The sequence below is a fragment of the Schistocerca americana genome, chromosome X, assembly GCF_021461395.2.
Source record: "Schistocerca americana isolate TAMUIC-IGC-003095 chromosome X, iqSchAmer2.1, whole genome shotgun sequence".
NCBI classification, from domain to species: domain Eukaryota; kingdom Metazoa; phylum Arthropoda; class Insecta; order Orthoptera; family Acrididae; genus Schistocerca; species Schistocerca americana.
The window spans coordinates 339857471-339875448 of record NC_060130.1 but is presented as its reverse complement, the minus strand read 5'-3'; positions in this window follow the sequence as shown (position 1 = coordinate 339875448).

Sequence of the window (17978 nt, the reverse complement as noted above, 5' to 3'; positions counted from 1 at the left end):
AGTGTGGTCGAGGTGGAGGCACGTGAATGTTAGCGATTAGCTCCTTAACATGCCTGACGAATGTCGAGTCGCACATTTGATCTGGAGGAAGTGAAGGCTCAACTAGCTCTGCTGGGAGTGTGAGGGGTTCTCCGTACAGTACTTCTGCCAGGGATGTGCCATGGTCCTCTTGGTACGTGGCCCAAATGCCTAACATTACCGGTGGTAAGGCATCGGCCCACTCACCTCCGTGGCACATCAGGGAAGCTTTAAGAATTCGGTGCCAGCATTTGACAAGCCCATTGCTCTGGGGATGGTATGCTGTATTCCTAAGTCGTTTCACCCCACATAGTTCACAAAGCTGTTAGAAGAGGGCGGACTTGAACTGGCGGCCATGGTCAGTGGTGATAGAAACCAGGCAGCCGAAGCGCGAGGTCCACATTAATGAAAGGACTTGGGCCACTGTGTCGGCTCTGATGTTAGTGAGAGGAATTACCTCTAGCCAGTGGGTAAACCTGTCAATGGCGGACAGTATGTAATGGGAGGGGCCTGAGGGGGGGTAAGGGCCCAACAATATCGATGCATGTGTGCTGGAATCTTCTTCTTACCACATCGAACGTACCTATGGGGGGCTGTGCATGATGTCCTACTTTTGCGTGCTGACAAGTCATACAAGCTCGTGCCCAACTGCGACATTGTTTCATCACCTGGGCCAAACGAAACATTCACATACCAGATGTGCGGTGGCATGAATGCCAGGGTGTGCCAAGTCGTCGATACTATTAAAAATGTCCCAGTGGAGAGGTGCAGGAATCACCAGACGTATGTGTCCTGTTGAAATGTCGCACCAGATGGGTGATGAAAACCCAGGAAGTGTCCATAACTTTAGTTAAGTCCGTTTTTAACATTGGAGCACAATGCAGTGAGTTCAGTATCCTCTGTCTGCGATTTAGGGAGTTCACTGACATCCAGTTTGAAGTTAAAACCAACACCCAATATAGAAAATCGGCGGCGAAATTGTCTGCCCCTCTGATGTAACATGTGTTGTTCATAAACTGACATATGAGGTCCACATGCTGAAACACATGAGTCCTTGCCTGGGTTACAGAAAGCATATACCAATGGCTCGTGGTCAGTAAATACCACGAGATGGCGATTTTTGATATTGTCTTGGAAATATCTCATAGTGGCTTAAATAGCAAACAGTACCAGGTCGGAGGTCGACCATTTACATTGGGAAGTGGACTATTTGTGGGAGAAAAATCTGAGTGGCTGTACAACAGAACCCATGGATTGCTGAAGTACCACTGCTGTATCACTCGTGTCTGTAGTAAGTGAGATGGAAGCATCAGGAATGGTGTGAGTGAGTGTTACAGCCATCTGTTAGGCTGACTCTAGGTTATCAAATGCCTGACGCATATCTGGAGTCCATGTGACCATCTGAGACCCTGAAGGGTTTTCTCCTGCAAGAGCATCCGTCAGTGGGGCTTGTATTTCAGCGTTGTGGGGGATGTGTTTGTGGTAGTAATTTACTGTTCCAAGGAAGCGGTGGAGGCCCTGAAAATATTTGAGCAAGGGCACCGTACTAATAGCCTCGACCCATTGGGGTAGGGCACGGATGCTGTTGGAAGAAACCCCGTGGCCCAGAAAAGTGACACTAGTCGGCAGAGTTGTGACTTAGCATTGTTCACTGCAATACTATTTGCTTTTAATAGTTGGAACACTGTATTTAAATGGAGTTCATGTTCCTCAAGTGAGGAAGAAAAATTAACAAGTCATCCAGGTAGGCATATGCAAAGTCCAGTTTTCCACCCAATGAGTCGATGAACAATTGCCACATCTGTGCAGCATTCTTAATGCTGAACGGTATAAACAAATACTCAAACAACCCAAACAGGGTGAAGATAGCGGTTTTTTCAATGTCCTCCGGTGCCATTGGCAGTTGGTGATATGCCTTGTGACAGTCAATTACACTGAAAATTTGTGCTGCATGCAGTTGGAAAGCAAAGTCTTGAATATTTGGGATGGGATAATTATCTAGAATTGTTCTGCTGTTAAGCACCCGATAGTCACAGCAGAAGTGGAATGTGTCACCTTTCTTGGGCACCAAATGAATGTGTGACGACCAACTACAAGAAGAAAGCGAATAGTCTTACTATCTGAAAGTTACGGTGTTTATGTTTTTTTGGATTTAAACTCCTAGCCTTTGCACGTACCAGTGGGTCTTCTGTGGTAGTGAATCTGTGGACAGTACCATTGTTGATCGCGAACATCGATGGGGTGATGAACCCGCACGCAGTGCACTATGACTAACCTGTAATACACACGCTTGTGGGTCCCAGGTCGGCGGGTCAACAGCAGTGGCAGTGATCCACCAGTAGTCCTTGTCGTAAAGTTCGGTGGGGTACTTGGTAGTGTTGCGGGCACAGCTTCTGTCCGGCAATGGAAACGTTATGCAGCGTCGGCGGCAGGTGCGAGAGAGTGGTGAGGGGTTTGGGGGCGTGGCTGTGTGTGACAGCTGGGTGACCTGCTCATGAGGGTCCATGAGCTTGGCTTGCATGGTGGCGATGCGTAAGCGGGGGGCATCATTGCTGTCCTGAAGTTCGTTGTTGTGTGATCTAAGACGGAGCAGTGCAACAGCGGTTTCATGTAGCTCACACAATAGAGTGGCGCTCTTGGATGAGAGGGAAGAGGTACCTGAACTGGTGGTACAGTCTATCGAATTAAAGGTTAGTACCTTGTTGTAGGTTGGGTGACAGTGCATGGGCTAAGAGAAAATCTACCATGAGCATGGTTCATCCACCTCCATGATAACAAAAGTCCACTGTAAGGGGGTGTTAATGTACTGCAGTTTAAGGCTTAAATTAGTTATTCCATGAGATTGGATCAGGGACTTATTTGCAGCTCAAAGCGGGGGGCAAGGCTGATGCTCGAATTTAATACCTGCAGACAAAGGTATCACACTAACCTCGGTCCCTGTGTTGACTAGAAATGAAAGGCAAGACACTGCGTCTTTCACATACAAGCGTCCTGGTGCATGAGGTGAAGAAGTATTAACTGATAGGCATCTGTGCAGTGCTACGGAGCCCAGAGCGCCTGAATCGGATCACGTTATTAGTTTGGGAACGCTAATGGAGAACAGCATTTCTTAGCCACATCACCATGGTGAGAATGGAAATAACACCAACTGGGACGGCATGTGGCATCATACATTGTGCTGGCTGAGTTCAAGTGACAGTGGAGAGGGTCTTGTTTGTAGGTTCTGCCGATGGCGGCGTTGCAATAGTGCTGATAGGAGAGGAACTACAGAGGTGGCTGCCGGGCGGCGTTGGGTCCGAGCACATGCGCCGAGCGAGTCGTGTGCGCTCTGTGCCACATGATGGAAGCTGCCGCACAGGTGTGCCAACCCCTGAGGCCAGAGGTCCACCTCGGGGCCTTTGCGGGTGGGGGGGGAGGGGGGGGGGGGCAGAATATTATAAACCTGGTCTGCGATGTTCAGTTTGCCGTCTAGTGGGGCTAAAGTAACATGGAGAAGTTGAATTTGAACTTCTACAGGACGTTTGAGCTACCAGATGAACCAAAGTTTAACGTCTGGCATGTAATGTGTGTCTATCATGGGGCGGAGAAGACACCAGAACTGTGACGGGGATCTGGAACCCAGCGACCTGTGACTGATGAGGCGGATAGCTTCCTCTGTTGATGTGGATAGTCGCCCGAGCATGGTGCGTTGGGCAAACACATATTTTTCCGTAGCGGGGGCAAAGCCAAAGTATCACAGATCAGGTCCAGTTCATCATGGAGGTGACATAGTAAGCAAAGGAACTTCGAATTGTCATTGGCGACACTGTGTAGCTGCAGAACATGGTCAAACAAGGCAAACCATATGTGTGGGTGGTCCTTGCAAAGGGGTGGTAGCTTTGGCCAATGGATGGGGAAGTCTTGACATAACTGTTTATCAGAAACTGTCACTCCCTGTCCACAGTTCTGCAGCGTAAATGGCTCAGGTGCAGTAGCGGTGCACCAGCTTTCGACACTGTCAGTGGCACGCAGCACAGTAGGCGTGGCTGATTTGACCTTGGTCGAGAAATCAACGAATCGTGCATTTGGCGGAGTATTGCCAACAGGCATAGAATGGACCGGCATGTAGAGTCCACCATCGTCGACTGATACGCGGAGAGCGATGGAGTACAACATCTGGGACCCCCCCCCCCCCCAATAGGCACATTAAAATTGTTAAAAATCACCATATACTTGTGGAACACCCGAGGTGGATGTGGCAGGAACGGTGTGTGCCATCGGAAACACTCATATAGCAGACACTGGTAATGGGGGGTGGGGGGGGGGGGGGGGTGGGGGGGAGCTGGTGCAAAATGCAGAGTTCTGGGATAAACATGAAATTTCCCATCTTGAGCATCCGGCCCGATTTGTACCACCACTGATTTGGGTGGAAAGTTCACACTGGCACTTGGGAAACCCGTAAACATAATCACTGGGGTTTGAGCACATTGCGTTCATCATTGTTGATCACTCAGAACACATGGAAAGTTCATATTCGAAGTAAAATGTTCGCATTCGAAGTTTTGTGGGCAAAAAACGTTCGGTTGGTACGGAACACTACCACACAACTGCTGACTCGCGTACGATAATGGAAAGTTATTGCTCGTACTTGATGCCAGCACACGTGACTGTGGAAATGCAGAAGCACTGTCCTATTGAGTACAGCTAGTAGGCGTGTTCAGGAACTGCATCAAACTATTGCGAACACAAGGTGGATAGTTGGAAAACCGTGACAAAGCATCCATTGGGAAATTTAGTTGGCACATGTGCGGAGCAGTGGGCAGCAAGCGATCCGTTGTGTACTGCTTGACGGTAAAAAAGTTCGTTGTAGCACTCGCAAACAAAATTTGGAGACACCAGTATGGGCTTTAGTGTTGCAGGATGCAAAATCCAATGATGCACACTATACCACATATAATAAGCACTATTTTATTACTTGGAAGCACACTTATACAGTTAAATACATTCCTGATTCTCTGTCCACCTGTGTACTCTTTTGCACGCAGGCACAAACTGCCGCAAAGAGCTTGCCAAAGCAAAGATATTACACATGACTTGGTCGATAGTCGCCACAAACTTATATTTTCTATATTTAAAGCAAGCTGCCATGAATCACACCAACTAGTAGGTTTTCCTGAGCCATCCTGTATCATCTTACAGTCACTAATTGAGAAGAATTTCCATTCCCCACAGCTTCATCAGCAAAGATTCACAGACTGCTGCTCATCATGTCAATCAGATCATAAGTCCTATCATATTCTACTGACTCAAACACTTTTGAGAACACTGGCAGCAAATAGATGAGTCAATAATTGGATAGTGGATTCCATGCCCCATTTATATGGATGGGCATCCCATTCACTGGTTAAGTAAATAGCATAATATGTGACTGAATAAGTCCCCACATAATTTTAAAATCCTGTTTGATATTCCATCATATCCAGAACATCCAGATCTTTTATGATTTTTTTCAGTTCATTTAGTAGTTGTGCTTTTGAAATAAACTGCTAAATTTGGTGTGATTTGCATATGTTTTATTAGCTCTGTGGCTTCTTTGGGGTCAGTTTATTGTGGCTCCGTATGTTATTTTAGCTACTGTGAGGAAAAAGCTATTAAAATCTGGGGCTGCAGCTTTTGGATTGTTGATGTGGGAGCCACTGCCAGAGGACTGTGGAGTCCCCGCTCGTTCAGATGTTGTGTTCTTGTCTCACATTTTATGATGTTTCATTAGGTTTTTAAGTTATTGTGAGAATTCCTAAGTTTTTCTGCATGATGGATTTGTTTATACAGGGCTCTCTTTTTAGCACATGATATTTTGATGCCAGCTGTTACCAGCTCTTTCTTTCAACAGCAGGATGATTTCATTATAACCTGTGGTTGGATGAAGAAGGTTTCAAAATGTTTGGCAATTATGTCCAGGAATGAATTGAATTTGTCATTCTTTGTGTCTACTTGGTATATTTCCTCCCAGTGATAAAAGTGTAAACTCTTTCTAAAGAAACTAGTAGGTTCCTATTTATTATTATAACATGTTTACCAAGGGTGTAACCATTTACTGTTTTCCTTCTGGTGAGTTTTAAGATTGTGATTTGATGATCATGATCAAACATACCATTTATTATGGCTTGTGTTTTCACGTCATTTTAATTTGTGGGGTCCCGAAACAGAGTATCAATCAAGGTCTTGCTATGCCACTATAGTCTTCTTGAGAATGCGACCATTGGGAGCAGGTTGAAAGCTGACAACAATGATTCCAGTTGTTTATGACTGTTAGTATCTGAAGTAAAGTTAATGTTAAAATTGCCTCATAGTACAATCTGATCATTATTCATCTAAGGTTCTGTAAGATCAAATTCTAGCTGTTGAACTACAAGTAGCTGAAAATAACAATTTCCAGTCAGTAATGATTTGGTCAGCCCACACCATTGTGGAGCCACCACCAAGTTTCACAGTGCCTCATTGTCAACTTGACTCTTTGGTTTAATGTTGTCTGGGCCACACTTGAAACCTGTCATCAGCTCCTATCAACTGAAATTGTGATTCATCCGACCAAGGCACGGTTTTCCAGTCATCTAGGGTCCAATTGATATTATCACAAGCCCAGGAGAGGCACTGTAGCTGATGTCACACTGTTAGCAAAGGCACTCACATGGGTTGTCAGCTACCATAGACCATTAATGCCCAATTTCACTGCACTGTCCTAATGGGTACAATTGTCATACATCCCAGATCAATATTTGTGGTTATTTCACTCAGTGTTGCTTGTCTGTTAGCGCTGACATCTCTGTTCAAATATCACCACTGCACGTGGTAGCCATTCGGTTTGAGGCACTTTGTCACAGTTCGCGCGACGCTCCCCCATCAGAGGTTCAAGTCCTTTGTTGGTCATGGGTGTGTGGGATGCCCTTAGTGTATCTTAATTTAAGGTAGGTTAAGTAGTACTGTGTAAGCGTAGGGACAGTTGACCTCAACAGTTTGGTCTCATAAGACCTTCCCACAAATATCCAAAACTTCTTAGATATTTAGTGAAGGCACTTGACTACTGGGTGATTCCAGGCGAGAGATAGTGCCTGAAATGTAGTATTCTTAGCAACTGTTCACACTGTGGATCTTGGAATAATGAATTCCCAAATTCCCCAAATACTATTCAGCATTCAAAGTCTCTTAACTCCTGTTGTGTGGCCATATTCATGTCAGACACCTTTTCACATAGTCACCTGAACCAAAACTGATAAGCTTTCAGAGATTGTTCAGGGCTACTTTTTAAATATGTTATTATAATGGTGTCATAGCATCTGGAGGGTCATTACAAAGTAATAATGTAATATATTTGAAATGTTAGGATCCCCAATACCAAAATATACAGCAGGTATCACTGAAGAGCGTACAAAAGTGTGTCAGTGGAGTTCTGGTACACCATAATGGGCCTATGGTTTCAGAACCATGGTTATTATTGAGGTTGGTATCTTCCTCAGACACGCTGAACCAGAGTAGAATTATCTTGAAGTATTATAGAATTTTTTGAATGAATAACTCTATGGAATAGCACCTGAACAAACACTTCCCCCTATATCCATACTAGCATGCAACAGAAATAAATGTGACTATTTCATTTCATGTCAATGTATACTTCTAGTATTTCAGATTGCATGGCAGCAGAAAGAGCAACCTCAGTGACTGTGCACAATGTCATCAGTAGACACAGTACAAGGACAAATGCACCGCTTGTTTTAGTTATGTGACAGTCAGTAAAACAGTGTTAGCAATTACATCTTTTGTAATGTAGCAACCTATTTCTCCTGAGATTTCAGCTATAATTCATACAATCATTGTCATGAAGATCCTTCCATTGTCTGCTGAGCTCACTGTAGTGTTGTTCCTTAAGATGGAAATATTATTAATCAAGGAAGTCACCAATAAAATGTGATAACCGTAATTAAAAATAAAACTGAATATGGAAGGTGCAGATCAATAATGCTTAAGCATCAACTCTTCAGTCAGTCAGATTATGATGAGATCCAGATTCACAAGAGAAATTACTATGGTGGACGGTTTTCGAAAGTGTTCATAGTTAATAGAGTAGTGAGCAGAGGTGCAATACTCAGCCATTGCCGATTTTTTCAGGTGAAGAAGAAAATATCAGGCGCCTAAGTTCATTGAATTGTTTTTGTATAGTTTGTTAGGTATGGCCTATATGTAATATTTCTCACAATGACACCAATCCTTGCTTTTCTCTGTATATTGTCACTAACCTTTGCCACAGAAGTCTCTGATGTTGGAAATGTCACTCGTATTGAACTTAACCCCTTGATCCTTCCTTTTTCTTTTTTTTTTAAGGAATGACTTAACTACTGACAACATATCTATTTGATTCTTCTTCCTGGTCTCTTGATTGCTACTGAGGCATGGCTTGCACTGCTTTCTTAATGAGATATGATAAAAAATTGCACTTCTGGAATAGAGTTTTTTTAGTCTTCTAGCTCATTTAGAGACTGTCAGCTTCAATTACAATATGAAACCTATGAATTTCAGTTTCAAAAGATGAACAATGTGTGTAAGGGATGGGGTTGGATTCTACAGGGAACCAAAACCCAACTGAACTGTTGTGGACTGACACACACGTCCTCTCAAATACAAGTCTGTTAGAAATGATAGACAGTGCAGGCAAATAAACAGTGTAAAAGAGATCAGTTTCTTCATGTCATTTCAATGCAAAGAACATCTGCATCCCAATGATGTCCTGTAATTTTAATTATGGCAGCTATCTGGGCAAGCCATGCAACACGAAACCACAAAGCAAGCATGTGACAAGAGATAGATATTAGCCAGCAGGAAGGCCACCAGCTGGAATGTACCAAGTCAGAAGCATTCATACTCTTTACTGACAGCAAACCGACATCTAGTAATGATAGTGACTGGCAGTAGCAACTTGATAACTGATTTCTTAATTATATCTTTCATCATAATTATCTTGTAGCTGCTTTATGATGCCAATTGATGCTGCCTGTCTATACTGAGTAATGTTTGTATGAATTCAGACTGTCTGTGTTTCTGAAATGGTAGCTCTGATCTTCCCTAATAGTGTAGCAGTTTCACTGTTCTGAAGCCTTGGGCAGTAACATCTGCAGTGTTAGCATAGTCTGAATATAGCTCCTTATGCAAGACACTTACTTGGCCCTGTTACTGAGTTGCCTTGCATCACCCTGGTTGAGGCATCTTCTGTTAACCCAGTCACAGTGTCTTTCTTCTAGACCAGATGGAGCAATAACACAAAAATTTCCATGTTTCAAATTTGAAGCAGCCAGTTTTGCATACATTGTTTTATGGTCATCTCTGTATATAAATATATAATTAGTTTGGAAAAAGCATAAAAGTACACTAATTGGACATAATTCATGTTTTCTTTTGTTGGTAATTGAAGTGTTGGGCCCTATGTACCACTAAAGTCTCATCTCTGCATACACACAGAATATGTGCCATCTGGTACTACTAATTCTTTTTATTATGAGAGATACTGTGCACTTTCCAGTTTACTCTTCCTGTCCTAGTTGTTGACTCTGTTGATAACATCATATATTTTTAACCTTATCCATCATTCCACATCTCTGTGTCTCTCTCTCTCTCTCTCTCTCTCTGTCTGTCTCTCTCTCTCTCTCTCTCTCTCTCTGTCTCTCGCTCTCTCTCTTCTTTCAATTTTCATTTGATGACTCTTTGTAACAGGCAAATTTTTTCACTGTGTATGTCCCATTGGTGATGTTTTCCACTAGTTTCTTTTCACCCTGCTGTTCTTATAAGTAATGATTCATCCCTCATTCTGCCAGACCCTTTTACATTAAACAGTTTTCTTACAAAGGGCATATCAAGGTTTTCCAAGTAGTTTACTTCTTACTTTATGGCTGTCAGTGATTCACTATGATATATTCTAAACACAGATCTTGGTGAATCTCTTTCTTAGTCCTTCTAGTATCTACTTTTCTAAATTTGTTCCTGTCAACATACCTTTCCTCTTTGACCTATGAATGTTTTGCCTTTTATTTCCTATGAACAGTTTTTGTTTTTTATCACCAATTGTCCTAAATAACTAAACTATTTTATTTGTTGAAAGGTGTTCCCTTCCAGTCATGTTTGAACTGGAATTCATATATGCCAAAGGTCATCTCTTTTGTTTTTCCCTCAGTTATACACATTCAATACTCTTTTCAACCCTGTTCCTCTGAAATTGTAGTTCTTCCCCCGATTTTATCAAGACTATTTCTTCATATATGTACTTCATTATGGTTATGTTTTCTTCTCCTATTATTTTGCCTCTTGATTTTATAAATGATTTATTCAATAGTTTCTCAAAACAAATATTGAAAAGTGTTAGTGACAGAAGACATTTTTATCTAATGCCTACTTTCGAATACTCACTTGTTTTGTCATTGGTGCTTTTTGTCTTTGGTACAACTGACTTACAAATTTTCTTTCTTTTACGTCTGCACTAACAACCTAGATCCTCAGGAGGATACTCCACTAAATTCGCTGAAATGCCTTTTCCTAGTTAAAATACTGAAGTTTTGTCATACTGTTTCTGTCACTACATTTTCTTTGGCTCTGTGTTTTCTCACAAATCGTTTATTGGTACTAGAATTGTTACAAGAGATAAAAATCCTCCTCACTTCCCTGTAGTTCCTAATAAGACATCGAGTTATACTTCCAGTGGCTAACAGATAAAGAAATTTATAACTAAAAAATTTCTTCACAATAATGTAAGAGATATTAAAAAAAAACTGGTAACTGTGTGATAAGACAATGACACACCAGCTGAGCAAGCAATAGAAATTTACACTTGATAAAGATCTTTAAGTTCCCACATTACTTTAAATTAAAGAAAAATAGCACATTAATCAGAAAATTGCTAGTGACTCAAAACAATTTCAGATATATTGCAATACAAGTGGAAAAAAATAAATAGTTTTAATACATACTAGGTATGTGTGGAAAGAAATCCTTAAAGGTAAGAATGTTTCAGGAGCTGAAATATTTTGATCACATCTGAACATGATTTTATGATTAATCACATTGAATAAAACATAACTGCACTCTTTTACGGGGTCAGTTGACAAGACTAGATCAGAGGAAGGCTTCACAACTTGTGGAAATTAGCAGATAAAGTTTGCCATATATTCTAGCATCAGAGGATGGTAACACAACCGTCCTGAGGATTCAAAGAGGTCAACCAAACAATCATGTGAGCAGAGACCATTACATTAACCATGCAACAAACTTACTTGTTCTGCACTGATGTAATATAATAGTGACAGAAAACCGTTATTCAGTTGGATACAGTCATTGTCATATTTCACCGTCTACTTCATGCTTCTAGGTTCCCACAACATGAGGCAGTGAGAGGAATTACGTTGAACAGCAGAGAAGCAGCCTGCCCCATGACTGAATCCAGCATCAACATGAAACCAATTAGCAAGCCTTCAACTGAATACATGACAAAACTAAAGAGAGGAGAGTAAGTCTTTACTCAGTGCAGTACAAAACTAAAGCTAATTACTGAGCATTATGTGTGTTTTCTACTGAACTGGAGTAATATTGACACATCTTGATTGAAGTCTCTTTTATAATATTAAATTTGAAATTATTTCTGTTAAGCAGTATCAGTAGGCTAGAAATCTTCTTTCTCAAATATCTGTTGACAAAATAAAGCTTTAATAGCTAGAAATTTCACCAGAAAGACACAAGAAAGAATTTGTTTTTATAAACATTGTCAGTCTAATTCATTATCAGAAATCACCAGCACTTTCCTTTGAAAAATGAAGTGTGTGCAACTCATGCATCTCCTCTAAAGTAGAAATAAATATTTGCCTGCCTCCAAAGCTAATTTTTCAGTATGCCTCATATGTGGAGAACTTGTGTTAGGTTCCCTGTAAAACCTGTACTTTTAGCCAGGTGGGAGTGCTGGAACATAGTGTACCCAGCTTTGTAATGCGATTTGGGTATTTACTTGAGTGAGAGGTAGTAGCTCCAAGGTCTGGGAAGATTTAAAAGGCTGGAAGAATAGTATGCTGATCCAATGCCCGTTTGTACTGCATCTGAGTGACAACACTGGCAGGGGATGATTTTGCGGTCAGTCAGTATTAAACGACCTGACACAGTCAGTAGACATAGCTTTATCTTTAGAAAGAAATACTTCCAAGGCATTTTAAGACTTGTAGAATTTTTCAGGAATAAGTGTACCTAATCTTTCTGGAGGTTCTCGTCATCATAATGTAACGTCCCTACAGAAAATAACCTCTACCACGCACCAATTAATCATTGTCAATCAAACCATCCACATTCATTCACTTTGGAAAAGTATCTGATCTGATTTTCTCGTAACATATGCGGCGACAGCTAGACGACGCCAAAGTATTTTCTAGCGCGTTTATTCTTTGAAATAACAGAGATGCATATATGCATTCTCCATGGTTATTGGAGTGCTAACTAGGACAGCTTCTGGAGTAGGGATTGAGGGATTAACGTATTTCTGAGAGATACATATTCTGATTTTCTTCTCGCTAAATCGAGCGAATTAACTTTTGTGCCACTAGCGGTTTGTTTGAATAGAAAGAGAGTGTAAACGGAAAATAATTAAGACGCGGAATCACCGGAGATATGGACATGTAATGGAGATGGATTTAATACACAATTTCCTTCATAAATAAGGTTCGTGACTTTTTGTTCCGGAGTGAATGAACGAATGAGTGTTTTTCTGAATCATTTGATGATCACGTTGGCCCTGTAATTAGTGGGGAAGTTTCAGCTGTGTCGAAGAGAGCCTGCAATCACTAAGTCTGTGTTAAATCGTCCAAAAAGGCTTCGTACACATCTGGAATTCGCAATCTTTCGTAAAAGGAACAAATTGTTTACACGATTGATTCTCCCGACTGAATACAGTGTTTAACAGTAATAATAAATGTAAAGCTCTTTTACAGCAAGCCAGCCGCTGGTTACCAAGACGAAGGACTCCACCAAAGATCCTATTTGGCTGATTTCACGTAATGAAATATTATAATAAAAACTGTACATAGATAAAGGAGAGAAAGAGAGAGAGCGAATGAAAATAGAGATAATATTAATAATCCTCCGTTAGTATAACTTTTTGCCTCTCGTATCACGGATCAGCCAAGACACGGGAGGCCCTTACATTACTGTATAGATTTATGTGTGAAGGTGAAAGGGTCTTAAAGACAACAGATACACGTCTATACAGACAAGACATTACACAAAGTTAGCGGCTAGCTGCATTCATCATCTATTCATAGAGGAAGAGACGACAACTTATTATTATCTTGTTAAAATAATCTCATATGTAGGTTTGGAGCAATGTTTGTAGAGAAAGTGTGCATTCCCTAAGCTCCATGCGTGGCTTCACTATGTTTTTATTGAATGACAACTCCTCAAATGGTGTAACTTTCATTAGTAAGATGTTGTTATAGCGACATGGATGTTATTGCTGTATAATGATCCATCCTGTTACCACAACGTGGTAAGTAGAAAAAGCTCAGATCAGACAATCACAACCATTCCAGGCCCTTTGCTTCGCTCCGGAATCGAACCAAGAATACTCTGGCTCGTGAACCTTCGCCCATGGACATTCATGTAGTTAATTCCACTTCGTCCAGTGCCACGGTCTCTAACAGTGACTGTGTTCGTCCCACACGAGGTGTGCGTCGACGTCGCCGGAAATCGCGTCAAGTTGCAAGTGCTTCTGTACCAGTGTCAGTTCAAATTGCACGAGACAGTCGCTCTTGTCGTCAGCAGGACAATAAACTTTTTGTAGATTTGGACTTTAATGGCAAGGTCATACCATTCCAGCTCGATACCGGAGCTGCAGTTTCATTGCTCAATCACGACGCGTACAAACAACTGGGCAAACCTCCATTGCGTGCCTCAAATGTTCAGTTAAATAGTTATTCCGGTCAGAATATCCCAGTGTTAGGACAGTGCAGCCTTCTTGCAACATATAAGGGACAAACAAAACTTGTGTCATTTTACGTTCTTCGTTCTTCTACTACAGTGAACTTGTTTGGTTTAGATTTATTTCAGTTGTTTAACATGTCTATAGTAAATCAGGTCCTATCCGTGAATCAGACTGTGCCTTCAGACAGTGTTTCTCGTCTGTGTGAAGAATTTGCAGACATTTTTGCACCGGGCCTTGGTTGCACTAAGGACTATGAAGCACATTTGGAACTGAAAGTCAACGCGCAACCGAAATTTTTCCGAGCGCCCAATGTTCCCCACGCATTGCGTGATGAGGTCGCAAGAACATTACACGATTTAGACTCACAAGGTGTGAGTGGATGTGCGCAATGCCTCTTCCATTTCAGCTCCGTTTCATCGCTTACGCCGTACAGGTGTTCCGTTCGTCTGGACGACGGAATGCGAACGCGCCTTTCGCCAGTTGAAATCGGCGTTGCTTTCTAATACTTGCCTTACGCCATTCGATCCCCAGAAACCCCTTTTGTTGATGGTAGATGCATCGGATTTCGGGATCGGTGCTGTGCTTGCGCACAAAGATGGATCGCATGATCGCCCTATTGCCTTTGCGTCCAAATTGCTCTCGTCTGCGCAAAGAAATTATTCACAGATAGAGAAAGAAGCTTTGGCTCTCGTGTTTGATGTTACTAAGTTCCATGATTTCTTGTATGGTTATCACTTTACCATCATCACAGACCACAAACCTTTGACGTCGCTTTTTCATCCGAACAAGCCTGTACCTCTGCGTACAGCGCAGAAATTCATTCGCTGGTCTATTTTCCTCTCGCAGTACCACTACGATGTCTTGTATCGGTCCACTGCTAAGCACGGAAACGCCGATGCGTTGTCCCGTTTGCCTGTTGCTGAGGATAGAGCATTCGATTCTTCCGAACTTGCTTGCATGTTCATTGATTCAGAAACCGATGAAGTGGTCGAATCGTTTCCGATTGATTTTCGTCGTGTAGCTACAGCCACAGCTGCTGACCCGGTCCTTGCTACCGTTTTGCGTTTTGTTGCTACGCAATGGCCTTTGTCAAAGTCTCGGATCGAGGATCCGTTGGTTTGCCGATTTTTTGCTCACAAGGAGAGACTTTTTGTTCGACGTGGTGTTTTGTTGTTGCGTTCTGATAATGATCAGTCCAAAGTCGTGGTCCCACGTTCGTTACAGTCCTCTGTTTTACGGCTTCTTCACCAAGGACATTGGGGTATAGTGCGAACGAAACAACTTGCTCGTCAGCACTGTACTTGGTTCGGAATCGATGCTGCGATTACGAATACGTGTTCTTCTTGCATGGCGTGTGCCGAACAACAATCCGCGCCGCTGCGGAAAGTCTTTGCATGGCCAAAAGCCACTTCCCCTTGGCAACATTTGCACATCGATTTTGCTGGTCCATTCTGGAATGCTCGATGGTTGGTTCTGGTAGATGCCTTCAGTAAATTTCCTTTTGTTGTCCGGATGTCTTCCACGATGTCCTCTGCCACCATCCAAGCGTTGTCTGCTATCTTTTTCATTGAAGGTCTTCCGCAGACTATTGTTTCCGACAATTGCCCACAATTCATGTCCACAGAATTTCAGTCATTCTGCCAGGCCAATGGTATTCAACATCTGACATCCGCGCCGTTTTCGCCTCAGTCAAACAGTGCCGCTGAACGATTGGTCCGGACTTTCAAGTCACAGATGTTGAAGTTGAAAGAGTCGCAATCTCGGGAGGACGCGTTGTTGCTCTTTTTGTCATCGTATCGCTCTCAGCCCCGAGATGGTCGCTCGCCGGCTGAGTTGCTCCACGGTCGTCCTCATCAAACCTTGATGTCTTTGCTGCATCCACCGCATCAGGTTCCTGTGCAGCGGCAGAATCCTGCTTTTGCTCCAGGCTACGTTGTATTCTATCGCAACTATCGAGGTTCACGGCGTTGGCTCGCAGGGGCATTCTTCGCTGCCTCGGCCGCGCGATGTATTTGGTTTTGGAGGCCTCTGGTGAGGTACGTCGGCATCTCAATCAGCTGCACCTCTGTCGTCGCACGGGTTCTGTCGCTCCCCGTCTGCTTTCAGCGACGGTGCCGTCCGGTCAGTGCCCTAGGGACCCATCTACTGCCTCGCCTCATCCCCAGGTGTTACCGACGATGCCTTCCATTTTGCCCCATGGCGACGCGCCGCTGCCGCCTCCGCCGCCGCCGCCTGTCCTCCAGCCGGCGCCGCCCGCAGTGGACGCTTCGCTGCAGCCGCCAAGCGCCTCCCTGGGTCACGCGCCGCCGATCGCTTCCCGTGACCAGCCATCCTCCGCCATGGAACTCTTGCCCGCTCCGGACCACATGGCGTCTTCGTGCATCGGGTACCCCGACGCAATGGAGGTCGACCCTTCCGCCCCTCCTGTCTCTTTACGGGCGCATACACCGCATGTTGACGTGCACCCTGGACTAGGTTTTCAGGCGTTTCCTAGATCCCCTTGGACCGAATGGCCGGGTGCGGGTGGCACAGCCTCGCCTGTTGTTAGGCTCCCCACCTCATCGCATACATCAACATGGGGGCCTCCCCACGGTGGGCGGAAGCCTTATAACACGACCGTTCGCCGATTTGCGGGGGAGGAATGTGGTGTCACCACCAGACACCACACTTGCTAGGTGGTAGCTTTAAATCGGCCGCGGCCCATTAGTACATGTCGGACCCGTGTGTCGCCACTGTGTGATCGCAGACCGAGCGCCACCACAAGGCAGGTCTCGAGATACGGACTAGCACTCGCCCCAGTTGTACGGACGACTTTGTTAGCAACTACATGGACGAAGTATTGCTCATTAGCCGAGCCAATAGTTAGAATAGCCTTCAGCTAAGTCAATGGCTATGACCTAGCAAGGCGCCATTAGTAACATTGCATGTATCTAAAGAGTCTCACTTGTATCGCCACAATCTCCAGATGTACCAAAAGGATGGATTAAAGTTAAGCATTCCAGAAGCTACGTACTTTTCTTTATAGCATTCATTACGTATCCTGTTTCAGACCTCACGCACCCTGCTTTGACTTAGCGCGTGCCTTTCGGCTTCCTCTCATTGTGTCTAGGCTGTCTTGTTTAGAGACAACAAAGATGACTCATTGCATGCAGACAGGCACAACTAAAAGACACTTACACATTTACTTTTGACCAATGCCTTCATTAGAAAAGAAAAAACAGAGACACACGCGTGCATTCGTTCACAAAACCAAGTACACTTCACGCACATGTGACTGCCATCTTGAGCATCACGATAAAAGCTCCTGGAGGAGGTGGTTGTATGTAAACAAGGTTTGCTTACTTCTGTGAATGAATGTGTGTTTGTTTCATTTCCTGATGAGTGCTTACACGGTAAGGTGATGTGTCTTTTAGTTATCTTTAACTCAGAGGGTCAGTTTTACAGTGAGTAGCAATGTATATTTTCGTTATATGATCGAAATTCCAACCTGAAGTTTCCATTGCTTGATTTCATCACAGAAAAGTGTTATAACCTTTAATCCTAATAAATTGCGTGGATATACAACATAGAGCAATAGCGAGTTACATGCTACCAACTCTGAATCTGTCACTCCACTGCCGTGCCGTGACATGTGGCCAGCGCCGTTCATAGCCAGGTGGCGCTCCCGCACTCAGCCTAGCTGCGGAGCACCTCTATCGCCGTGTTCGCATACTGACATAGCGGCAGTTTTAAATCTCATGGCACTGTCACAACACTTGTCCCCTCTTGAAAAAAAACTCACTTCCTTGGAGACACGGACAGTGCGGAGACATCCATGGCCTCTCGGGAGGCCCCGAGAAGATCCCGTGGAGAAACACGAGAGTATGGTCGAAAATGTCCAAGACGGAAGCTTGCGCGTGGAACGGGCCTCCTGGACGAGACGATGGGTGAAAACTCCGAAGCAGCATCCACAGGTGTCATGGACCTGGGGGTGTGCTCCAGCAATATG